The 27,177-nt window shown below is 45.9% G+C and overlaps 1 protein-coding gene across 5 annotated transcripts in view; it reads left to right on the top strand.

Moving 5' to 3' along the window:
* Positions 1-27,177, top strand: part of LOC124790108 (rab11 family-interacting protein 4) — a 965,431-nt gene that overhangs the window by 426,176 nt on the left and 512,078 nt on the right. Inside the window, exon 1 of one of the 5 annotated variants that reach the window (XM_047257682.1) lies at positions 18,428-18,629. The exons of the other annotated variants lie outside the window; for them this stretch is intronic. The gene's annotated coding sequence lies outside the window, so the exon portion shown is untranslated. Of the gene's footprint in view, positions 1-18,427; positions 18,630-27,177 lie in introns of those variants that run through there. 5 annotated transcript variants of the gene reach the window in all.

The raw sequence follows: 27,177 nt of genomic DNA, 5'->3' as shown, positions 1-27,177 counted from the left end.
GTTTCCTTTGGGCAGGTGCACAACCCAATTCCTAGCAGTCCTAAACAGACAGAGAGTAGTTTATTTTAAAGAAAAGTTACAGTATATGTAAGGTAATCATAACTTTTTAAATGTCATACAGCACCATATGCTGCTTCTTTGGGCTATCAAATGTTGCCTCACCCACCGCATTCTTCTGCCATGGCACCCTGTGACTGCTTTGTCCTTCCTTGGATGTTGAAACCATTACAACGCCGGTATTTCCAGAATCACAACGAAGTGATTTTTAAGGTCGAACATTTCCACAACAGTCACGTCGTCAACAGTTGGAATTGATCTGTCGCATTGGTGGATGGATATGCAGAGAATACAAGTTCCTGATGGGCTTGAGTTTTGGAAGAGATAAGTAAATTACTTTATCTAGCGTTAATTTTGCAGTCGCTGTTGCACATTTTTACCGTATTAGATGTTTCGATCTCCTTGGATCATCTTCAGTTCTATGTAGTTGCGTCAGCAACCAGACGGATCTACATCTAAATAGTTTGACATGCCACAGTATTCTGATGTGTTGTACCAATTCACACTCGACGGGTTGCTGACGCAACTACATACACTCAGTCGCAAAAGTATTCGGACGGTGGAAAGTTTCACAATGAATACTCGAGAAACACTGACTATGAAACCCAAACATTTTTGTTAGCAATATATTTGCGTAACAACATTAATTACAAAAGAAGTATTGTATTATTTCGTTTCCAAAACATAAATAACAGAAAAATTAACAACAAAAATGAAACATCCTGCACACCCTGCTGCTACAAAAGTATTCGGACACTGTCCAATAAATGTTCATAAGTTGTACGACGAAAATGTCAACACCTTGTGGGTCCACCTTTCATTTTCAGTACCTCCTCCAATCTACTAGGCATACTTTCCACGAGTTTTTTCGTGAAATCTGGGCCTATATTTCCCCATTCTTGGCGCAGTTTCTCTTTCTAGGTCTCCTTCGTATAGATGTTGTCCGCGCGGAGGCTCCGTTTCAATTTATCCCACAAATGTTCGATTGGGTTAACGTCTGGTGATTGGGGAGGGGGGGTGCAATACTTTCGGGCAATTGAAGAGCAACCACATTTGTACAATATGCGCGGTATGCCTGGGATCATTATCCTGATAAAAATGAAAGTTGTTTGCAATACCTAGATGTCGTGCACCCTGCTTCAAATGTCCTCGCAGTATTTTCAAATACACTTCCTTGTTCATTGTATCATCAATGAACACTAAATGACCCACACCATTGCCGGACATGCATCCCCACACCATGATGCTCCCACCTCCAAACTTTGCTGTTGGTTTGAGGTTCCTGGGATTCAGCTCTTCATTGGTCTTTCGCCACACGTTTGCCTTTCCGTCACTTTGCCATAATGTAAATTTACATTCGTCGCAAAATATCACCCGATTCTACCAAGCCTGATCGTATTCGGCGTATTCCCTCACAAACTGCATACGTTTCTTCTGGTTCACTGCATTTATGAATGGCTTTGGCCGTGCCACTCGACCATGGTATTGCGATCGTCGTAGTACTCTCCGCACGGTTTCGGGATGAACTTTTATACCAAGGTCTCCCTCCACCTTACTTGCATTCGGGAGGACGACGGTTCAATCCCGCGTCCGGCCATCCTGATTTAGGTTTTCCGTCATTTCCCTAAATCACTCCAGACAAATGCCGGGATGGTTCCTCTGAAAGGGCACGGCCGACTTCCTTCCACATCCTTCCCTAAACCGATGAGACCGATGACCACGCAGTCTGGTCTCCTTGCCCAAACAACCAACCAACCATCCACCTTACTTGCAATTCGTGTGGCAGATATTGTCGGATTCTGTTGTACCTTTCGCACAATCACACGTTCATCTCTCTGTGAAAATGTCCGTGGCCGTCCTGTACTGCAACAGAATTCCAATCGGTCTTCTTTCTCGTACCGTTTAATAATGTCTTAAACTGTACTTTTCTTCATGTTCACTATTGCGGCAATTTCCCTGCAGGTTTTCCCCTTCGCGTGATGATAAGCGACAAGTTGCCTTTGCTCGAACGTAGAACACTTCCCTCTGCGTCCCATCGTCGACCTGCACAGGCTCGCGATACGTGTTTACTAATCATCGCTATCGTCTCGCGGAAATGTCGGACACACTGCAGTCGCTTCACCCTCTGTGCGTCTCGGAATGAACTATTCTCTCACGTTGTCCACCGAATACTTTTGTTGCACCGTCCCATGCCGTTTTCAGGAAATATTACGTAACAGACACATGTCCAATAACAATTCTTCGTATTTGACGCGTGTTTCACGTTGCGATATCGTACCCAGAGTCGCAAATACATTACAAAGGCAATTTCTGTATTTGTTCATGCGGCAATCTGCAAAATTATGCGCCGTTACGTGCTGTCCGAATACTTTTGCGACTGAGTGTAGCTCTGAAGATGATCCAGGAAGATCGGAATAGCCATGCTGTAAAAAAAATGCATGTGAGACTGGAAAATAAACGATATACGTATAAGAAACATTAAATATCAATACATTTGTTGAATTCTCTCGCGACTACAATACCGGCTATGGGGGTAATTAACATTTCATGAGTGCCAGTAGTAATAGCAACCAGCTGCTGCTTGTGCCGATCGTCCGCAGATACGCGCCGCTTGCCTACGTCACGGCGGCTGCGGTTGGGACGCCAGCAATCCGCCTGCCGTGTTGCAGAAGCCCTCCACGCTCGCACTAATTACGGGATCTCTCCCCGTAATGAACGCGCCCGTCACGGCAGGCAACTGCCGAGGGGCTTCAGCCGCGAGCAAAGCCGCGCCTGTGACGAGTGGAGTGGCAGGTAGCCTATACCGGTACACCGCACGAGGCCGTCTCATCGCCCTGTGGCGTGAGCACAGGCCGACAGCTTGGCTGTGTGCTGGGTCGTTTGTATCCTGTGACGGGAGAGCAGGCGATCCTCGTCGTACATCTACATCTACACCCTCAAACCACTATGAAGGGCACGACGTTGGGTTGTAACGGTCCAGTTACTTTCGTTCTTTTATTCTCTGCTAAAAGTATTTTGTATATATCTAGAAAGATAATAATTTCAAATTATGCTGAATGATAGCAGAAGTTCAACGAGAGGGGGAAATACACTGAAGAGCCAAAGGAACTGGTACACCTGCCTAATGTCGTGTAGGGCCCCCGCAAGCACGCAGAAGTACGGCAACACGACTTGGCATGGACTCGACTAATGTCTGAAATAGTGCTGGAGGGGTTGTCCATAAATCCGTAAGAGGTCGAGGGGGAGGAGACCTCTTCTGAACAGTACGTTGCAAGGCATCCCAGATACGTTCAATAATGTTCATGTCTGAGGAGTTTTGTGGCCAGCGGAAATGCTTAAACTCTGAAGAGTGTTCCTGTCGCATTGTCCTGCTGGAAATGGCCAAGTCCGTCGGAATGCACAATGGACATTAATGGATGCAGGTGACCAGTTAGGATGCTTGCTTCGATGTCATCAGTCAGAGTCGTATCTAGGTGTATCAGAGGTCCCATATCAATCCAACTGCACACGCCCCACAACATTACAGAGACTCCACCAGCTTGGACAGTACCCTGCTGACATGCAGGGTCCATGGATCATGAGGTTGTTTCCATGCCTCTACACGTCCATCCGCTCGATACAATTTGAAACGAGACTCATCTGACCAGGCAACATTTTTCCAGTCATCAACAGTCCAATGTCGGTGATGACGACCCAGGCGATGCGTAAAGCTTTGTGTCGTGCAGTCATCGAGAGTACTCGAATGGGCCTTCGGTTCCGAAAGCCCATATCGATGATGTTTCGTTGAATGGTTCGCACGCTGACACTTGCTGATGGCCCAGCATTGAAATCTGCAGCACTTCGCGGAAGGGTTGCACCACTGCCACGGTGAACGATTCTCTCCAGTCGTGCTGACATGAGGAAAGTTTCCAACCGATTTCTCATGCACAAACAGCAGCTGACCGGCGTTGCCTGGTGAAACGTTGTTGTGATGCCACGTGTAAGGAGGAGAAATGCGTACCATCACGTTTCCGACTTTGATAAAGGTCGCACTGTAGCCTATCGCGATTGCGGTTTATCGTATCTACATCTACATCCATACTCCGCAAGCCACCTGACGGTGTGTGGCGGAGGGTACCCTGAGTACCTCTATCGGTTCTCCCTTCTTTTCCAGTCTCGTATTGTTCTTGGAAAGAAGGATTGTCGGCATGCCTCCGTGCGGGCTCTAATCTCTCTGATTTTATCCTCATGGTCTCTTCGCGAGATATACGCAGGAGGGGGCAATATACCGCTTGACCCTTCGGTGAAGGTATGTTCTCGAAACTTTGACAAAAGCCCGTACCGAGCTACTGCACGTCTCTCCTGCAGAGTCTTCCACTGGAGTTTATCTATCATCTCCGTCACGCTTTCGCGATTACTAAATGATCCTGTAACGAAGTGCGCTGCTCTCCGTTGGATCTTCTCTATCTCTTCTATCAACCCTATCTGGAACGCATCAGCCGGCCGTGGTGGCCGAGCGGTTCTAGGCGCTCAGTCCGGAGCCACGCGACTGCTACGGTCGCAGGTTCGAATCCTGCCTCGGGCATGGATGTGTGTGCTGTCCTTAAGTTAGTTAGGTTTAAGTAGTTCTAAGTTCTAGGGGACTGATGACCACAGATGTTAAGTCCCATAGTGCTCAGACCAATTGAACCATTTTTTGGAACGCATCCCACTCTCCTGAGCAGTATTCGAGCACTGGGCGAACAACTGTACTGTAACCTACTTCCTTTGTTTTTGGATTGCATTTCCTTAGGATTCTTCCAATGAATCTCAGTCTGGCATCTGCTTTACCGACGATCAACTTTATATGATCATTCCATTTTAAATCACTCCTAATGCGTACTCCCAGATAATTTATGGAATTAACTGCTTCCAGTTGCTGACCTGCTATTTTGTAGCTAAATGATAAGGGATCTATCTTTCTATGTATTCGCAGCTCATTACACTTGTCTACATTGAGATTCAATTGCCATTACCTGCACCGTGCGTCAATTCGCTGCAGATCCTCCTGTATTTCAGTACAATTTTCCATTGTTACAACCTTTCGATACACCACAGCATCATCTGCAAAAAGCCTCAGCGAACTTCCGATGTCATCCACAAGGTCATTTATGTATATTGTGAATAGCAACGGTCCTATGACACTCCACTGCGGCACACCTGAAATCACCCTCACTTCGGAAGACTGCTCTCCATTGAGAATGACATGCTTCTTTCTGTTATCCAGGAATTCTCCAATCCAATCACACAGTTGGTCTGATAGTCTATATGCTCTTACTTTGTTCATTAAACGATTGTGGGGAACCGTATCGAACGCCTTGCGGAAGTCAAGAAACACGGGATCTACCTGTGAACCCGTGTCTATGGCCCTCTGAGTCTCGTGGACGAATAGCGCGAGCTGGGTTTCACACGATCATCTTTTTCGAAACCCATGCTGATTCCCACAGAGTAGATTTCTAGTCTCCAGAAAAGTCATTATACTCGAACATAATACGTGTTCCAAAATTCTACGACTGATCGACGTTAGAGATATAGGTCTATAGTTCTGCACATCTGTTCGACGTCCCTTCTTGAAAACGGGGATGACCTGTGCCCTTTTCCAATCCTTTGGAACGCTACGCTCTTCTAGAGACCTACGGTACACCGCTGGAAGAAGGGGGGCAAGTTCCTTCGCGTACTCTGTGTAAAATAGAACTGGTATCCCATCAGGTCCAGCAGCCTTTCCTCTTTTGAGCGATTTTAATTGTTTCCCTATCCCTCTGTCGTCTATTTCGATATCTACCATTTTGTCATCTGTACGACAATCTAGAGAAGGAACTACAGTGCAGTCTTCCTCTGTGAAAGAGCTTTGGAAAAAGACATGTAGTATTTCGGCCTTTAGTCTGTCATCCTCTGTTTCAATACCATTTTGGTCACAGAGTGCCTGGACATTTTGTTTTGATCCACCTTCTGCTTTGACATAAGACCAAAATTTCTTAGGATTTTCTGCCAAGTCAGTACAAAGAACTTTACTTTCGAATTCATTGAACGCCTCTCGCATAGTCCTCCTCACACTACATTTCGCTTCGCGTAATTTTAGTTTGTCTGCAAGGCTTTGGCTATGTTTATGTCTGCTGTGAAGTTCCCTTTGCTTCCGCAGCAGTTTTCTAATTCGGTTGTTGCACCACGGTGGCTCTTTTCCATCTCTTACGATCTTGCTTGGCACATACTCATCTAACGCATATTGTACGATGGTTTTGAACTTTGTCCACTGATCCTCAACACTATCTGTACTTGAGACAAAATTTTTGTGTTGAGCCGTCAGGTACTCTGCAATCAGCTTTTTGTCACTTTTGCTAAACCGAAAAATCTTCCTACCTTTTTTAATATTTCTATTTACGGCTGAAATCATAATGCCGTAACCGCTTTATGATCGCTGATTCCCCGTTCTGCGTTAACTGTTTCAGATAGTTCGGGTCTGTTTGTCACCAGAAGGTCTAATATATTATCGCCACGAGTCGGTTCTCTGTTTAACTGCTCAAGGTAGTTTTCAGATAAAGCACTTAAAAAAATTTCACTGGACTCTTTGTCCCTGCCACCTATTATGAACGTTTGCGTCTCCCAGTCTATATCCGGCAAATTAAAATCTCCACCCAGAACTATAACATGGTGGGGAAATCTACTCGAAATATTTTCCAAATTATCCTTCAGGTGCTCAGCCACAACAGCTGCTGAGCCAGGGGGCCTATAGAGACATCCAATTACCATGGCTGAGCCTGTCTTAACCGCGACATTGCTGTTCGCGTTGGTCGAGATCCAATGACTGTTAGCAGAATATGGAATCGGTGGGTTCAGGAGGGTAATGCGGAACGCCGTGCTGGATCCCAACGGCCTCGTATCACTAGCAGTCGAGATGACAGGCATCTTATCCGCACGGCTGTAACGGATCGTCCAGCCACGTCTCGATCCCTGAGTCAACAGATGGGGACGGTTGCAAGACAACAACCATATGCACGAAGAGTTCGACGACGTTTCCAGCAGCATGGACTATCAGCTCGGAGACCACGGCTGCGGTTACCCTTGACGCTGCATCACAGACAGGAGCGCCTGCGATGGTGTACTCAACGACGAACCTGGGTGCACGAATCACAAAATGTCATTTTTTCGGATGAATCCAGGTTCTGTTTACAGCATCATGATGGTCGAGTCCGTGTTTGGCGACATCTCGGTGAACGCACATTGGAAGCGTGAATTCGTCATCGCCATACTGGCGTATCACCTGGCGTGATGGTATGGGGTGCCATTGGTTACACGTCTCGGTCACCTCTTGTTCGCATTGACGGCACTTTGAACAGTGGACGTTACATGTCAGATGTGTTACGACCCGTGGCTCTACCCATCATTCGATCCCTGCGAAACACTACATTTCAACAGAATAATGCACGACCGCATGCTGCAGGTCCTGTACGGGCCTTCTGGATGTTCGACTGTTGCCCTGCCACCACATTCTCCAGATCTCTCACCAGTTGAAAACTTCTGGTCAATGGTGGCCGGGCAACTGGCTCGTCACAATACGCCTGTCACTACTCTTGATGAACTGTGGTATCGTGTTGAGGCTGCATGGGCAGCTGTACCTGTACACGCCAACCAAGCTTTGTGTGACTCAATGCCCAGGCGTATCAAGGTCGTTATTACATCCAGAGGTGGTTGTTCTGGGTACTGATTTCTCAGGATCTATGCACCCAAATTGCGTGAAAATGTGATCACGTGTCAGTTGGAGTATAATATATTTGTCCAATGAATACCCGATTATCATCTGCATTTCTTCTTGGTGTAGCAATTTTAATGGCCAGTAGTGTAAAATAGCTGTGTACCTGTTAAAACTACGTGGTACCCGGTAAACTGGAGGTTTTCTCCTTAGTTTTGCTGCTACATGCGTTAGAAACGTGAACGGTGGGTACCGCCAATAGGCCGTCTTTCTTCACTTGAGAGAACTGACAGACTGCAGTAAGACCTAAGAGGCCACGCACACAGTAGCTTCCTGAACGTCAGTGAGCGCTGCCGACCCTCGGGTTTCTCGAGGGCCTGCTGAGCTTCCCACGGAAACTCGAGACGCCGCGAGTGCCTCGCGTGTTTTCTCGGCCGCCGCCAAGTGCCATCCGTCCTCACAGAGCCGGCCGTCTGACTGCTCTCCACTCGCCTGAAAGGCACCGACATGCGTTTCCCACGCGGACGACGTAGGAGACACAGCACAAGTTACCATGCGTCACTAATCTAGACCCCAAGCCATTTCCGCCGGTCCAGACATTTATAAAGACGTACTTCGAGCATTCCTCGGAAAAGGTCTATCATAAAAAAACACGTTGGATGCTCGCAGCGGCGTTCCAAAATGTAAGATTGGTGACTATATTTGTGTTCAGCTCCAGGACGAAACGTAAACGAGAAATTTTATTTTCCGTTTTTTCGTATTTTTGATTAAAAGAATATCTCTCCTACATCGTTGCTGCAGAAAAAGAAGTCTCCTCCAAAGTACAGTGCCTGCAAGAAAATTGAAGCAGCCAGAAGATGTGGTAAAATGTCAGTGTAACTCCATATACGTCGACACCATTGGCGATTATACACTGAAAAGCCAAAGAAACTGGTACACCTGCCCAATATCGTGTAGGCCCCCGCGGATACGCAAAAGTGCGTCCATAAATCCGTAAGAGTGCGATAGGGTGGAGATCTTTTGATCAGCACGTTGGAAGTTGTGCTCAATAATGTCCATGTTTGGGGAGTCTGGTGGCCAGCGGAAGTGTTAAAACTCAGAAGAGTGTTCGTGGAACCACTCTGCAGCAATTCTGGACGTGTGGTGTGACGTACTGTCCTGCTTGAATTGCCCGAGTCCGTCGGAATGCACAATGGACATGAATGGATGCAGGTGATCAGACAGGGTGCCTACGTACATGTCATCCATTAGTGTCATATCTAGACGTATCAGGGGTCCCATTGTCACTCCAAATGCACATGTTCCACTCCACTACAGAGCCTCCACCAGATTCAACAGTCCCGTACTGACATGCAGGGGCCATGGATCATGAGATTGTTTCCAAACCTGTACACGTCCACCCGCTCGATACAATTTGAAACGATATTCCTCCGACCACCCAACATGTTTCCAGTCATCAACAGTCCAATGTCGTTGTTGACGGGCCCAGGCGAGGCGTAAAGCTTCGTGTCGTGCAGTCATCAAGGGTACACGTGTGGGCCTTCTGCTCCGAAAGCCCATACCAACGATGTTTCGTTGAATGGTTCAAAAAATGGTTCAAATGGCTCTGAGCACTATGGGACTCAACTGATGAGTTCATTAGTCCCCCAGAACTTAGAACTAGTTAAACCTGACTAACGTAAGGACATCACAAACATCCATGCCCGAGGCAGGATTCGAACCTGCGACCGTAGCGGTCTTGCGGTTCCAGATTGCAGCGCCTTTATCCGCACGGCCACTTCGGCCAGCTTTGAATGGTTCGCACGCTGACACGTTGATGGTCCAGCATTGAAAAGGGTTGCCCTTCTGTCACGTTGAACGATTCTCTTCAGTCGTTGTTGGTCCCGTTGTTGCAGAATCCTTTTCCGGCCGCAGGGATGTCGGAGATTTGATGTTTTACCAGATTCCTGAAATTCACAGGACCCTCGTGAAATGATCGTACGGGAAAATCCCCATTCCATCGCTACCGCGGAGATGCTGTGTCCAATCGCTCGAGCGCCGACTATAAAACCACGTTCAAACTCACTTAAATCTTGATTAACTTCCACTGTAGCAGAAGTATCTGATCTAACAACCGCGCCAGACACTTGTTGTATCATATAGGCGTTGCCTACCGCAGCGCCGTATTCTGCCTGTTTACATACATCTCCATCTGAATACGCATGCCTATACCAGTTCCTATCACGCCACAATATACAAATGACAGGTAGAATGGCCGCCAGGGAGCAATAGTGTTGTTCCTGTTTAGCGGTGTTACCATGCCTGGTAAAGTAGCCTATATAAGATGCGTGAACAACGTCAGACGTTGGGTGATTGGTGTGAAGGACACACATATGCCGCGTACTCTTGTTAGCGTTATCGGCATAACGGTTCGAAGAGGGTGTCATTTGGACTCTCCATTTGATCAGTTGGTCGAAGTGGTCAGTATTAAGATTTGTGGGGTATTCGGTTGTGACAATCACTCGATGTTGGATTGCGTGGGAATGTGAGGGCAGGCGTAGTCGTGGAGTTTCCGGTAGACCACCTCTGGCCACCACAAAGGAGGATCGCACCGAAAACATCGTAACCTCCTCGCGTGTGACCTCGCCATCCGAGAAAGAGTAATGGACTCCCTGCAACACTGTGTATTGTTCCTCTTCATTAGTGGGAGATTAGAAGCAACCAGACCAGGGGATTACTATCCCATGTGTAGGCAGTCGTTAATATCACAACACAAACGGCTGCATTTGGAATAGTGCTGTGCCCGGGAAACCTGGACTGCTGATGAGTTCAGCGAAGAACAGACATTCTGCGGTACGACGGACGGCCGTCATCGGTGAATACCTGTATGGCGGCGACTTGAGGAGAGGTCCAAATTCTTCCAGTGTTTTAGACGGGCACGGCGATGTTGCTCCTGTCGTCAAGGTGTGGGGGACCATCAGATACGGCTTCAGATCGCAGTAGGTGCTGATTGAGAGAACACTCTGATAATCCATCTCCTCCTGTGTTGCCTCTCATGCTGCAGCATTGTGGTGACAGTTTCCAACGGTACAATGCTCTGTAATGTTATGTGAGCCTCACTGCCCATTTTTTTAACTAATTTGTGCCTGATTTTATTCTGAGAATCTCAGTAATGTATGTACAGGTAAATACCGTAAATGTAAATGTGATTCAAAAAGTACTTGAAGTGAAGCGAAGCGCAGCTGGACAGCAAGAAACTCTTTAGCGCGCAATCTCCGCAACTATAGTAGTTGTGAATCTTTGAATATGGACTCTAAAATTAAAAAAAAGACAATTGATTTATTAAGAAAAGAGGATTGTTAATCTGTATCTTGTGGAAAGAGGACGTGTTGCTAGACCGCGCACAGAACATATTTTCACATTTAATGAAAATTGATATTTTACTGATAAAACCGAGTAAAGTATGTGTGAGAGTTGCCAAACATTTATTTATACAAATTTTCTGGAAGTGAAGAATAGAAATATCTTGTTTTTGGAAAAGGAAGTGAACTTTATTGTCGTAGCCGTCTATCAATCGACAGAATTGTAAGTGCACAAATTTCACTAAAATACAGGGAAAGAAATGCATTCTCTATAGTTTTCATTTAATCCGCACCAACCTCTCATAACTTCTTAATTACAGTAATTGGATTATGTTCTTGTACAATAGTATGGTGCTGAACTCCACTGACCAACTTTGATGTAGCAGGACATGCAGTTTGAAGGAAGTTTGTGTGCCAAGCAATCTCATTTTCTCACGAAAAGCAGATTGCTGTTTGATCTTATTTACTTACAACAGTGATCCCTTAGGTATGATAAGCTACGAAAACTTGGGCTCAGAGCTATCCGCGAAACGGCCAAGTAACCAACAGAGTCGTACTTTAAATCTTAAAGAACAAGAATTTCCTCCAAATTATAATACATCACCCACTGGTGCAGAAGCTGACCATTTAAGGAGGCAGCAACCAAAATTCAGGTACCAGTTACGACTTAAAGTAAAGTCTCAATCAAAATCAATCTCTCTCTCTCTCTCTCCAAACACATATATAAATATTCATATTATTAAGATAAGAGTCATTTTATAGCTCGTTCACACGTGGCTCGAGTCTCTTTGATTTATATGCGTGATGTTGAACTACTCCCTTGGCCAGCAGGACACTAAAATGGAAAGACGACACTGAAAATTTGTGCCGGACCTTTTTTTTGTAAACATATGTATTTATTTAAATTATTAACAATGATAAATTTTTAAACATTTCTTTCTATTAAGCCGTTATATTCCTACAGTTGGTTGACATTACTGTCGTTTTTAGGACCGGGACTCGAACCCAGACTTCCCACTTATCGCGAGGGGTCGCCTTACCATTTGGCTATCCGTGCACGACACCCGACCAATCCCAAATTTCCGTATCATTTTACTTGAAAGTCGCCTGCCCTGCGTCGTTGCTGTGAACGTCGGGGGCGTGAAAAGTGACACCGCGCTGTGTCTTGTGCTCGATGCTGCAGATCCTGTGACGTTCCAAGTTACGACGCTAGGTACTTTTGGACATGCATCCAAGCGAGTTTCAAGTGAAATTAGAATTATATATTAATACCTTCAGCTGCTGACGGGCGTTGATACATATGAACGGGGACAGGTAAAAATGTGTGGTCCGACCGGAACTCGAACCCGCGATCTCCTGCTTACAGGGCAGACACTCTATGAGTCTGAGCCACCGAGGGCACAGACGATAGTGCGACGCCCACATTCTCACCTTATATGTCCACACACAACATTCGTAGTGTCCCTACCCAACACACTCATCACTCATGGAAGACATTCTTACCAAGTCCTCTAAGAGTTCGGGTAATATTTGCGCATCCGCACAGAAGAAGGTCATGGCCGGTATTGCCAGAACTACACTACTGGCCATTCAAATTGCTACACCAAGAAGAAATGCAGATGATAATCGGGTATTCATTGGACAAATATACTATACTAGAACTGACATGCAGCTTCAACACGATACCACAGTTCATCAAGAGTAGTGACTGGCATATTGTGACGAGCCAGTTGCTCGGCCACCATTGACCAGACGTTTCCAATTGGTGAGAGATCTGGAGAATGTGCTGGCCAGGGCAGCAGTCGAACATTTTCTGTATCCAGAAAGGCCCGTACAGGACCTGCAACATGCGGTCGTGGATTATCCTGTTGAAATGTAGAGCTTCGCAGGGATCGAATGAAGGGTAGAGCCACGGGTCGTAACACGTCTGAAATGTAACGTCCACTGTTCAAAGTGCCGTCATTGGGAACAGGAGATGACCGAGACGTGTAACCAATGGCACCCCATTCCATCACGCCGGGCGATGACGAATACACGCTTCCAATGAGCGTTCACCGCGATGTCGCCAAACACGGATGCGACCATCATGATGCTGTAAACAGAACCTGGATTCATCTCAAAAACTGCCGTTTTGCGATTCGTGCACCCAGGTTCGTCGTTGAGTACACCATCGCAGGCGCTCCTGTCTGTGATGCAGCGTCAAGGGTAATCGCAGCCACGGTCTCCGAGCTGATAGTACACGCTGGTGCAAACGTCGTCGAATTGTTCGTGCAGATGGTTGTTGTCTTGCAAACGTCCCCATTTGTTGACTCAGGGATCGAGACGTGGCTGCACGATCCGTTACAGCCATGCGGAAAATATGCCTGTAATTTTGACTGCTAGTGATACGAGGCCGTTGGAATCCAGCACGGCGTTCCGTATTACCCTCCTGAACCCACCGATTCCATATTCTGCTAACAGTCGTTGGATCTCGACCAACGCGAGCAGCAGTGTCGCGATACAATAAACCGCAATCGCGATAGGCTACAATCCGACCTTTATCAAAGTCGGAAACGTGATGGTACGCATTTCTCCTCCTTACACGAGGCATCACAACAACGTTTCACCAGGCGACGCCGGTCAACTGCTGTTTGTGTATGAGAAATCGGTTGGAAACTTCCCTCTTGTGAGCACGTTGTAGGTGTCACCACCGTCGCCAATCTTTTGTGAATGCTCTGAAAAACTAATCATTTGCATATCACAGCATCTTCTTCCTGTCGGTTAAATGTCGCGTCTGTTGCACGTCATCTTCGTGGTGTAACAATTTTAATGGCCAAAGTGTGTATACTTATATGGATATGGTGTCTGTTCTTTCGGAAATGTTCTGGAAATATACATATCTGCATTTTACCCGAATTCGTACGGAACTTGGTAAGAGTGTCTTCCACGAGTAATGATTGTGTTAGGGAGGGATACTACGAATGCAGTGTGTCGACATATAAGGTGAGAATGTGGGTCTCGCGGGAGGCATGCGCGAGATAGTCCCTGCAGTCGCACTATTGTCTGTGCTCTCGGTGGCTGAGATGGATAGTGCGTCTGACACGTAAGCAGGAGATCCCGGGTTCGAGTCCCAGTCGGGGCACACATTTTCACCTGTCCCCGCTGATATATATCAACGCCCGTCAGCAGCTGAAGGTATTCGAATTTCGTTCTAAATGGCTGCAGGTCATCAATGATGTCTGTTCTTTCGTACATGTCCTAAAGAGCAGACACCATATCTATATAAGTATATTCAAGTACAATGCCTCGCCTGTGCGGGATTATACATAATGGATGTACGAGGACAGGCTCTACACACAAGTGGCTGTGAGTCGTGCAGGGATAGTCAAATGGTAGGGCGACCGTTCGCTATAAAAAGGAAATACAGACACGAGTCTCGGTCCGCCACAACTTTCCATTGTCGTGATTCCATGCTACAGTTGATGGTTGTCCATATTCGCAAATGCGAATACGTGACGGCTGTAGTCGCCGCAGTGCCCGTTCCTTTGGACACGCATGCATGTTCGAAGGAACTTTGCATCCTAATTCAGAATCAAAGCATGCATCCAATCCACAAGGGTTCCAACGTCGTATTGATAAATGGGCTCAGAAAGCCACGTTCTTTGCGAATTTATTTTGATTTTGTAATCACTAAAATAACATCACACTCCATCTCATTTCGTTTCGTTTTCACCCCCACCCTCCACTCTCGCCACCCTTCTGGGTGCTTCAGTTTTATTGTCAGACTTGTTCTTTGACCATGACTGACACACATTCGTACCAGCACAGTTATCAGCTTTCCACTCCCTTGAAAGTTTAGAAACCAGGGTGAATTTTGTAGACACTGGTTGGATAGCAGTGTAGTGTTGGCCTTTATGCCACATGGAAACGCACCGATCCTTTGTCCATTGTTGCTTGGACAGCTTCCATTAACATAACATGAAATCGTTGGATAGCAAATGACGTTTATTGCATGGAGATCAATTAGTTAAACAGCGTTTAATCTAGCTGGCATGAAATGAGCCAGTAGGGTGTTTCGACAGGCCAGCTGGATGGCATGTGCCGTGGTAAGCCAAACCAAATTCAGAAGAACACAAAATCCCCAAGACCGGCTAAGTTTCACGGAAGCTCGAAATTTAATGCGGACTCCATGCGAGATGCTTTTTATAGTTTCCGCAATGAAACATTGTCTTAAAATATGGTAGAAAACCCAAAGAGATTCTGGTCGCATGTAAAGTACACCAGTGGCAAAAAACAGTCAATACCGTCACCGCGCGAAAGCAATGGAAATGTTAACGATGATGGTGCCAATACAGCGGAGTTACTAAACACAGTTTTCCGTAATTCCTTCACGAAAGAAGACTAAGTAAATATTCCAGAATTCGAAACCAGAACAGCTGTTAACATGAGTGACATAAAAGTAGATATCTTAGGTCTTGCGGAACAACTCAAATCACTCAAGAAAGGCAAGTCTTGCGGTCCAGATGGTATACCAATCAGATTCCTTTCAGAGTATGCAGACACAATAGCGTCTTTCTTAGCAAATCATATGCAACCGCTCACTTGACGAAAGGTCTCTCACTAAAGACTGGAAAGTAGCACAGGTCACACCAATATTCAAGAAAGGAAATAGGAGTAACCTATTGAATTACAGACCCATACCACTGACCTCAATTTGCGGCAGGATTTTGGAGCATATACTGTACTCGAACATTATGAATCATCTTGAAGACAACGACTTATTGACACATAACCAACACGGATTCAGAAAATATCGTTGTTGTGCAACACAACTAGCTCTTTATTCCCATGAGGTAATGAGTGCTGTCGACATCTCAGATCGACTCCATATTCCTAGATTTCCAGAAGACTTTTGATACCGTTCCTCACAAGCGACTATTAATCAGATTGGGTGCATATGGAGTGTCGTCTCAGTTGTGTGACTGGATTGGTGATTTCCTCTCAGAGAGGTCACAGTTCGTAGTGATAGACGGTAAATCATCGAGTAGAAGTGATATCTGGCGTTCCGCAAGGTAGTGTCACAGGCCCTCTGCTGTTCCTGATTTACATGAATGATCTAGGTGATAATCTGAGCAGCCCCCTTAGATTGTTTGCAGATGACGCTGTAATTTACCGTGTAGTAAAATCATCAGACGATCAATTCCAATTACAAAATGATCTAGAGAGAATTTCTGTATGGTGCGAAAAGTGGCAGTTGGCACTAAACAAAGGAAAGTGCGAGGTCATCCACATGGGTACTAAAAGAAATCCGATAAATTTTGGGTATACGATAAATCACACAAATCTAAGGGCTGTCAGTTCGACTAAATACCTAGGAATTACAAGTGCGAGCAACTTAAATTGAAAATACCACATAGATAATATTGTGGGGAAGGCGAAACAAAGACTGCGCTTTGTTGGCAGAACACTTAGATAGGTGCGACAGCCCCACTAAAGAAACAGCCTCCATTACACTTGTCCGTCCTCTGCTGGAATATAGCTGCGTGATATGGGATCCTTACCAGGTAGGACTGACAGAGGTCGTAGAAAAAGTGCAAAGAAGGGCAGCTCGTTTCGTGTTATCGCGCAATAGGGATGAGAGCCGGCCTGTGTGGCCGTGCGGTTACAGGCGCTTCAGTCTGGAACCGCGTGGTCGCTACGGTCGCAGGTTCGAATCCTGCCTCGGGCATGGATGTGTGTGATGTCCTTAGGTTAGTTAGGTTTAAGTAGTTCTAAGTTCTAGGGGACTGATGACCACAGATGTTAAGTCCCATAGTGCTCAGAGCCATATGAACCATTTTTTAGGGGTGAGAGTGTCACTGATATGATACGCGAGTTGGGGTGGCAGTCACTGAAACAAAGGCGGTTTTCTTTGCGGCGAGATCTATTTACGAAATTTCTATCACCAACTTCTGTTCCGAATGCGGAAATATTTTGTTGACACCCACCTACGTAGGGAGAAATGATCATCATAGTAAAATAAGAGAAATCGGGGCTCGAACGGAAAGATTTAAGTGTTCCTTTTTCCCACGCGCCATTCGAGAGTGGAATGGTAGAGAAGTAGTATGAAACCTTGACCTTGGCCTTGTGGATGACATCGGAAGTTCACTGAGGCTTTTTGCGGATGATGCTGTGGTGTATCGAGAGGTTGTAACAATGGAAAATTGTACTGAAATGCAGGAGGATCTGCATGGTGCAGGGAATGGCAATTGAATCTCAATGTAGGCAAGTGTAACGTGCTGCGAATACATATAAAGAAAGATCCCTTATCATTTAGCTACAAAATAGCAGGTCAGCAACTGGAAGCAGTTAATTCCATAAATTATCTGGGAGTACGCATTAGGAGTGATTTAAAATGGAATGATCATATAAAGTTGATCGTCGGTAAAGCAGATGCCAGACTGAGATTCATTGGAAGAATCCTAAGGAAATGCAATCCAAAAACGGAGAGCAGAGTGCTTCGTTACAGGATCATTTAGTAATCGCGAAAGCGTTACGGAGATGATAGATAAACGCCAGTGGAAGACTCTGCAGGAGAGACGCTCAGTAGCTCGGTACGGGCTTTTGTTGAAGTTTCGAGAACATACCTTCACCGAGGAGTGAAGCAGTATATTGCTCCCTCCTACGTCTATCTCGCGAAGAGACCATGAGGATAAAATCAGAGAGATTAGAGCCCGCACGGAGGCATGCCGACAATCCTTCTTTCTACGAACAATACGAGACTGGAATAGAAGGGAGAACCGATAGAGGTACTCAAGGTACCCTCCGCCACACACCATCAGGTGGCTTGCGGAGTACGGATGTAGATGTAGATGTCGAAAATGGTTCGATGAACCCTCTGCCAAGCACTTTGAATTGCTGAGTAACCATGTAGATGTAGATGTAGATGTAAGGCTGTTCACGAGCAGCTTTTCATTGCGTGTGGAAACCCAGCTCAAAAGTCGACCGAAAGGGGCGGATGGAGTGCTCTGTATAATTACGCAGATGTGTCTGGCAGCGATATCGCGCACCAGTAATGGGTCGGCGTTCCGCCGTAGCGTGCCTGCCACAAGTGGGCCACCTCCTCGCTTTCCATAGTGGCCGTCGCGCCTCCCATTCTCTCCGCAGACACACAACAACGGCCTCTTGTTTCGCCGGCCACAGCCACCGGCAGGCCTAATTAAAAAGCGCCGCGGCAGTTCGCCGCCCAGGTGAGAGGTGCGGGACGCGCGCCGTCTGCGCATGCGCGCAGCAGACGCGCAGCTTTCGGCTTCCGCCGGTTGGCGCTCCGCCGTCGCCAGCCACAGGTGTGTTGGCGTACGTCAGTCGCTAGGCAACCTCGTTGCTGTGAACATCGGGGGCGTGCAAAGTGACACCGCGCTGTGTGTTGTGCCCGTGATTGCGTGTCCGCGTAGTGCCGAGTGCTTACTGGTACGGCTGCAGTCATCCTGAAGAACACCTCTGGCGCGAGTTCTCTGTGGTGCAACGGGAAAGCTGCGACGGCAGTGTTTGTGGAATTTCCTTCGTAGGTAAGCTCTCGTGACCCGTGCAGATTATCGTGGTGAACAGTTGGCTTCTTCTGATCTGCTTGGGTTCTGGCTTAAAGTAAGGCTGCTGTTGGTTCTTGTAACACCAGAAAACGCATTACGGAGATAATCTCTCTAACAATCGGAATTTGCCCATTGCTAATAACGGGTAAACTGTGAAGACCGTTCTAAGACCATCCGAAAATAGTTACGCAAAAAATAAGACATTAGTAAATCTGAATGCTGCATCGAATTATACGGCGTAACGCAACACGTAAGTTGTATAAGGGTCGCTCCTAAAAAACGCTTCCATTATTCAGCTTCATCTTCCCTTCGGTCCTGTTTGTGTTTTGACGGAAATGTTTCGTGGTCAAGCGTCGCACCTCATTCCTTTGACAGATTTCATTGGATGTGATCTGTTTTTAATTGATACACAAAAAGTAGTCACAAACTTAGCTACTTTGTTTTTAATGTCGAGTCTTTTTATCACCTGAGTCAAAGTACAGTCCGTCTGTATCATTTTCATAATTACTTTCAAGAACTATCGTAAAACTACTTTCTCAGTATTAGTTACAGATTAACTACAGAAGAAAATTGTAAGCTTTCCTTCGACGAAATTAGTTTCCAGTAACCTATTCTAGTCATCTGTAAAAGTATACGTTCACTGAATGTCGCTGTGGATACCGTTACGATCCGTGGCGTTCAACCGTAGATCAAGGTCATACCGGAAGCATCTGCGGTTACGCTGCACCATGTCCTCTGTGAACAGAAATAGTCAGAATAGTGACAGGATCCCCAACGCCAGCTTTACTATTTTTACAGTGTTGAGTATATGACTAGTGGATAATAGGATATTTTAACGAAACGCACTTTATCGTTCATAGAACACGATTTCCGTAATGTTTCTGAGTCAAACGCTTTGATTAACACCAGCAGTCTGAAAGTAACGCCTGGCTAGAATAACTGATCTTCATTTTGCACTTTTACGCTGAAGTCATGATCATGGCAATGCTTTAAGGATGAGAGCGCCAAGGAAAAGGATGACTTTGGGTACTAAAAGAAGTTTTGAGCGACATATATCTACATCTACATATATACTCCGCTAGTGGTGTGTGGCGGAGGGCACTATTCGCGCCAAAGTCATATTCCCCCCGCCCTCTGTTCCACTCGCCGATCGCGCGAGGGAAAAAGGATTGTCTGAACGCCTCAGTTCGAGCTCTAATTTCCCTTATCTCTGATTGGTGATCATTGTGCGATTTGAAAGTTGGTGGTAATAGTATATGCTCTACATCCAAGACGAAGATCGGATTTTGGAATTTAGTGAGCAGCCCCTTCCGTTTAGCGCGTCGTCTATCTGCAAGTGTGTCCCACTTTCTATGAGTTTTGTAACGCTATCATGATGGATAAATGTACCAGTCATGAATCTTGCCTCTCTTCTTTGGATCAATCTCTTGAATCAGACTCAACTGGTAAGGGTTCCATACAGACGAACAATACTCTAAGACTGGACGAACTAACGTATTGAAAGCAATATCCTTTGTTGAAGGACGGCATCGCTTCAGGATTCTACCAATAAACCGCAGTCTAGAGTTCGACTTACCCTTTACTTTTGTAATCTGATCATTCCATTTGAGATCATTTCGAATAGTCACACCCAGATACTTGACGGATGTTACCGCTTCCAGAGACGGGTCATTTATTTTGTACTCGTACCTTAATGGGGATTTTCGCCTTGTTATACGCAGTAGGTTACACTTACTAATATTGAGAGATAACTGCCAGTCAATACACCAAGCATTTATTTTCTGCAAATCCTGATTGATTTGTTCACAACTTTCGTGTGATACTACTTTCCTGTAGACTACAGCATCATCAGCAAACAGTCTAAAGCCGCTGTGAATACCATCAACCAGTTCGTTTATGTAAATCGTAAAAAGCAGAGGACCTATTACGCTGCCCTGGGGCACACCTGAAGTTACGCTTGTTTCTGTTGAAGTCTCCCCATTCACGACGACATACTGCTCTCTGTCTGTTAGGAAACTTTCTATCCAACCGCATATGTCATCGGATAGACCGTAAATGCGCACTTTTTGGGACAAGCGACAGAAAAGAACTGAGTCGAACGCCTTTCAAAAGTCGAGGAATGTGGGATCAATCTGGGAGCCGGTATCCAGAGCCTGTTGTATATCATGCACAAAGAGGGCCAGCCGTGTGTCACATGACGCCTGTTTCCTGAAAGCGTGCTGGTTTCTGCAGATACTACCGAAATCAGCAAATGCCTCGCAGCCAGAATGCAGGAATTACCAATGTCTTACTAACATAAATGAGAACGAATTTGTTGCAGGAGACACTTTATTTAGGTGTGTCGTGACTCTCGTAGAAAAGTGATTACCTAGACAGTTTTTGATGACTAAATTGCAGCCATTTCTGAGCACATGTTCTTTCAAAATCTGGTGAGAAAACAGATTTTGGCTTTAATCCGTGAGTGATTGTGCATTGTGTAAGCCTGCCTGCGAAATCGTTCTTCTTGTGGTTTCACGCAGGAAGAAAAGACAGTTGTCCAGTGTGCAGCGAATATCAATTACTGTGGTGCGGCTGGTCCCGGCGGAGGTTCGAGTCCTCCCTCGGGCATGGATGTGTGTGTTTGTCCTTAGGATAATTTATGTTAAGTAGTGTGTAAGCTTAGGGACTGATGACCTTAGAAGCTAAGTCCCATAAGTTTTCACACACATTTGAACATTTTTTGAACATAATTACTGTGAAAATGAGTGGCACACGTATTGAAATACGGAGAGATAATCAACAGTGAAAGGGATCGGATTGGAAGCTGTTTATCTCTCCAGAGCAGATGGAAACTGAAGTGGACTGATTACGAAGGCAGCTGGTACTGAAACACTGACGGAAAACAAATTGCAACTCCAAAAAATAATTAATGTAGGGGAATGAAATTTATAGAATACATTTGTCAAGATAAGACATTACAGGATCACAGGTTAATGTAAGCGCGAGATAAGCTATTGCAAATGTGAAACGCTGGTACATCAATACGTCTTTCTGGAAAGTCGCAGAAGAAACATCCAGTTTCTCGTAGCCCATTACACGACCTCATTCAAACTCAGTGAAGTGTTTGTAATGGCGTCTTTGTCGCTTTTAAGGCATTCTTGACTGACATCAACTCGCATCGATCTATCTCGAAGGTAACAAACGCTTACGACCCTCGGTTCTGGCGCTGCAGTCCGGAACCGCGGGACTGCTACGGTCGCAGGTTCGAATCCTGCCTCGGGCATGGGTGTGTGTGATGTCCTTAGGTTAGTTAGGTTTAAGTAGTTCTAAGTTCTAGGGGACTGATGACCTAAGATGTTGAGTCCCATAGTGCTCAGAGCCAGCCAGCTTACGACCCTCACAGCGTGTGTTGAAAGCAAAACTAATTTTCAAGCTCGTAGTGGCGCCACTAGCGCCACTTCTTCGCTACTGTCGAGAAATTTGAGTAAATATTATCTTTCATATGTAGAAATACGCCTAGCAACTTTCGTTTATGACGCACGACTCCTTCTGTGTGTTGTGGTGCTTTTTCGTCTGTGTTTATAATGCAATTTAAAGAGTGTAATACAAACAAGAAAGTCGTAATCAGGATAACTTTGCGATAAAACTAGCTTCTCTGTGATGTCAGATGATATTTAGGCTTTGACACTGCTAAGGCAAAATTATTTGCACTTGATAACGGCCACACGGACAAAATTCCAGTATTGTTGGGTTTTACAAAAAAAAAAATAATAAAAAAAAGGAAACCTTACAGTCAAAAGGCGACCACGATCTCATTTATTTACAAAATTTTACATAACTGTGAGCCCAACTACGATAAATTAATCATAGTTTTTGACTGAGGTTTTTCGAATATATTAGTTTGGAAAGTAACAAAAAAACTTTCGGTGTTCACACTTTATCACAAGACTACCAGGCCCATCCACAAAGCATTAATCGAAAATACCTTTATCTAATGCTAACTTTTCGCAAAGCAAGAATATGGATTTTCGAACCACATTTTCCCCGTATCGTAAGTTCATTGCCAGGCCAGTACGAGCGCTACTGTCGTTCTCTGTGTCCATATTCTAACATGGATCTTGCATTTATTAAAATTTGGTGTCCTGGGATCAAGGTTTAAGTAGGAATTATGAGGGTAATCCCAAAAGTAAGGTCTCCTATTTTTTTTATAAGTACATAGACCTGTTTATTTTTACGATGGTTTACATCAGTTTACAGCTTGAACATTTAGCTATTTTTCGACAGAATCACCATTTCTGCCGATGCATTTTTGTAGACGCTGTGGTAGTTTCTGTATGGCCATGTTATACCAGCTCGCCGCCATGCTGTTCAGAAAGTTATGAACCTCTTCTTTCACCTCGTCGTCGGAGCTGAATCGCTTTCCGGCCATATGTTCTTTTAACCTAGGAAACAGGTGATAGTCACTGGCCGCCAAGTCAGGACTATAGGGTGGGTGGGTGATTATGTTCCACTGAAACTGTTGCAGGAGAGCAACGGTTTGCCGAGCGATGTGTGGGCGAGCGTTGTCATGGAGAATGTGTACGCCCTTGCTCAACATTCCTCTTCTCCGTTTTTTAATTGCCCGTTTGAGTTTTTTCAGAGTCCCACAGTACCTGTCACCGTCAATTGTGCTCCCAGTGATTCAGCTCAGACGACGAGGTGAAAGAAGAGGCGAGCTGGTATGACATGGGCATACAAAAACTGCCACAGCGTCTACAAAAGTGCATCGACAGAAATGGTGATCTCTCGAAAATAGCTAAATGTTCAGGCTGTAAACTGATGTAAACCACTGTAGAAATAAACAGATCCATGTACTTATAAAAAAATAGGTGACCTTACTTTTGGGACTACCCTCGTACATTGCCGACAGCAAATACCACGGGTAAATGGAAAAAGTTGTTTCAAAAACAAGGCACACGGTGCGTGTCATCGACATTTCCGTGCCGGCCGCGGTGGTCTAGCGGTTCTAGGCGCTCAGTCCGGAACCGCGGGACTGCTACGGTCGCAGGTTCGAATCCTGCCTCGGACATGGATGTGTGTGATGTCCTTAGGTTAGCTAGGTTTAAGTAGATCTAAGTTCTAGGGGACTGATGACCTCAGATGTCAAGCCCCATAGTGCTCAGAGCCATTTGAACCATTTGACATTTCCGTTGTAGTGCAGATATTTTCAGAGTGCCATGCAGATTGAAAGATAAATTAGGGTAAGAAATAAAATGTAATAATTCCGTAACGAGTCACCAGATAATGCTAAGAAAATATCCCTGATAAAACTGCGAAATTTTTTAACTTTCTGGCGGATTCAAGTTGTGTGCTAGATTGGGACTGGGACCTGGGAACCTTGCCTTTCCCGAGCAAGTGTTCCTTCTTGACCGATTCGCCGCCACAGCTTCACTTCTCTCTGAAATTTTGCCAGAAGAATTCGGATTCCGCCAGCGTTTGCGGAAAAGCCTACGTCAACGAGCGCACAGGTAGCCACGAGCTTAGCGATCGCTGGAGAAGGATTAGGCTGGAGTTGCGTGGGACGAGGTCCAGGGACCGGCTGGTCTGGAAGCTGCCTCTGCAGGTAGTGAGGGAGTGTGAGCCGCAGCCACTCCCACCGCGGCACGCAACACGACACCACACAACACCAGCCACTGCTGGCGGGCGGCACGGCAGGATTACTGCGGCTCCAGCAGGGCGGCTCCGGCCGAGCTAATGAGTCTGTTTGCCGACTGCACAGAACACGGCCACCAATTACCGGCCGCCAACTCCAGCAGCCACCTACACCTCCCGTCTCCTCCAACTTTATTGCGTGTCTTCTCGTCTCCACAGCGCCTGAAGTTTGCACGAGTTTAATCGGAGTCGTACAGTGTAAGCTTTCACGACCTGCACTGACTTCACTTGAAACTTCTGAGCTGACACGCTGTGGTCGATGTATAAAACTTTCTCCTAAGGTTTCCTCTCCGAGTGTGGGAGACACCTTCAGAGGTAAAGCGGTGAACTGTAACCACAACCCGAGGGAGCGCCGCTCACACCGGCGGCCATTAAAATTGCTCCACTACGAACATGACGTGCTACAGACGCGAAATTTAACCGACAGGAAGAAGACGCTGTGGTATGCAAATGATTAGCTGTTCACAACCATTCACACAAGGTTGGCGCCGGTGGCGACACCTACAACGTGCTGACATCGGGAAAGTTTCCAACCGATTTCTCATACACAAACAGCAGTTGACCGGCGTTGCCTGGTGAAACGTTGTTGTGACGCCTCGTGTAAGGAGGAGGAATGCGTACCATCACGTTTCCAACTATGATAAAAGTCGGATTGTAGCCTGTCGCGATTGCGGTTTATCGTATCGCGACATTGCTGCTCGCGTTAGTCGAGATCCAATGACTGTTAGCAGGATATGGATCGGCGGGTTCAGGTGGGTAATACGGAACACCGTGCTGGATCCCAACGGTCTCGTATCACCAGCAGTCGAGATGAGAGGTATCTTATCCGCGTGGCTGTAACGGATCGTTCGCCTGCGATGGTGTACTCAACGACCAACCTGGGTGCATGAACGGCAAAACGTCATTTTTTCGGATGAATCCAGCTTCTGTTTACAGCATCATAATGGTCGCATCCGTATTTGGCGACATCGCCGTGAACGCACATTGGAAGCGTGTATTCGTCGTCGCCATACTGGCGTATCTGCCGGCGTGATGGTATGGGGTGCCATTGGTTACACGTCTCGGTCACCTCTTGTTCGCCTTGACGGCGCTTTGAATAGTGGACGTTACATTTCAGATGTGTTACGACCCGTGCCTCTACCCTTCATTCGTTACCTGCGAAACCCTACATTTCAGCAGGATAATGCACGACCACATCTTGCAGGTCCTTTACAGGCCTTTCTGGATACAGAAATGTTTGATTGCTGCCCTGGCCAGCACATTCTCCAGATCTCTCACCAATTGATAACGTCTGGTCAATGGTGGCCGAGCAACTGGCTCCTCAAAATACGCCAGTCACTACTGTTGATGAACTGTGGTATCGTGTTGAAGCTGCATAGGCAGCTGTACCTGTAGACGCCATCCAAGCTCTGTTTGACTCAATGCCCAGGCGTATGAATGCCGTTATTGCGGCCAGAGGTGGTTGTTCTGGGTACTGATTTCTCAGGATCTATGCACCCAAATTGCGTGAAAATGTAATAACATGTCAGTTCTAGTATAATATATTTGTCCAATGAATACCCGTTTATCATCTGCATTTCTTCTTGGTGTAGCAATTTTAATGGCCAGTAGTGTATATCGGCGCTCTACAGTCCATCATGAGGCGGGATTTTTTCTGGTAATGCCTACATCTTCGATTGAAAGTAATCGATCGTCATTCTTACAGTGCAACGTTGACATCCAAATTTTATCTAATTTAACACCTTCTCCCTCTCTGTTAAAATTATTATTGTGTTTACAGATATTAATAGCCTCTCCACACATGCACGCATGATAATGCCATGTTTTCCATATGACGTTCGTATTATTGAATTTTAGGTGATGATCACCCTCTTGGTACACATGTTCCTATCGCCGATTTATCATTATAAAAATGGCTCTGAGCACTATGGGACTCAACTGCTGAGGTCATCAGTCCCCTAGAACTTAGAACTAGTTAAACCTAACTAACATAAGGACATCACAAACATCCATGCCCGAGGCAGGATTCGAACCTGCGACCGTAGCGGTCTTGCGGTTCCAGACTGCAGCGCCTTTAACCGCACGGCCACTTCGGCCGGCGATTTATCATTATATCCCAGGGGGAAAGTCATCTTGTGTTCTACCAGACGGGTGTTAATACTTATTTTCGTGGCACTAATATAGATGAGTCCAAAGGTTTTAGTATATGTTTGGCAATCTTAAACATTCTTTCATTTCCAAGGTCCGTCTGAGGATAGTTTCCACACCATTCTTGCTCAAGACGCTCCCAATGCGTTCCGTAATACTATTAATGAACGGAAGGAAAACTTTCCCCTCGGGTTGATTCTGATGTTCTCCTTAGGGAGAAGTGCTCTATCTGTCTCCCTATAGGATAACCATTGTTCTTGAAAGTCGACCGTAGATGTTCAACCTCGTCTTTTAAATAAGTCGGCTCCCAAATTTTGGTACGACATATTTACCAAGGTTTTAATCACACCTGTTTTATATCTGGGGTGGTGGTTAGAATCTTAATGAAGATAACGTTCAGTATGCGTGGCTTTCCTATTTACCATACGGCCGAAAATCCCGACCCCTCACTTGATAACACATCCAAAAAATTCAGTTGGCCGTATTCTCCGTCTCCACAGTAAACTCGGTTTTCGGATTTAAAAAAATGGCTCTGAGCACTATGGGACTTAACATCTGACGTCATCAGTCCCCTAGAACTTAGAATTACTTTAATCTAACTAACCTAAGAACACCACACACATCCATGCCAGACGCAGGAATCGAACCTGCGACTGTAGCAGCAGCGCGGTTCCGGACTGAAGCGCCTAGAACCGCTCGGCCACAGCGG

This window comes from Schistocerca piceifrons, chromosome 3 (genome assembly GCF_021461385.2).
Source record: "Schistocerca piceifrons isolate TAMUIC-IGC-003096 chromosome 3, iqSchPice1.1, whole genome shotgun sequence".
NCBI classification, from domain to species: Eukaryota; Metazoa; Arthropoda; class Insecta; order Orthoptera; family Acrididae; genus Schistocerca; species Schistocerca piceifrons.
Note: the sequence above shows the minus strand (reverse complement) of the source record. Positions and strands in the feature narration are given on the sequence as shown.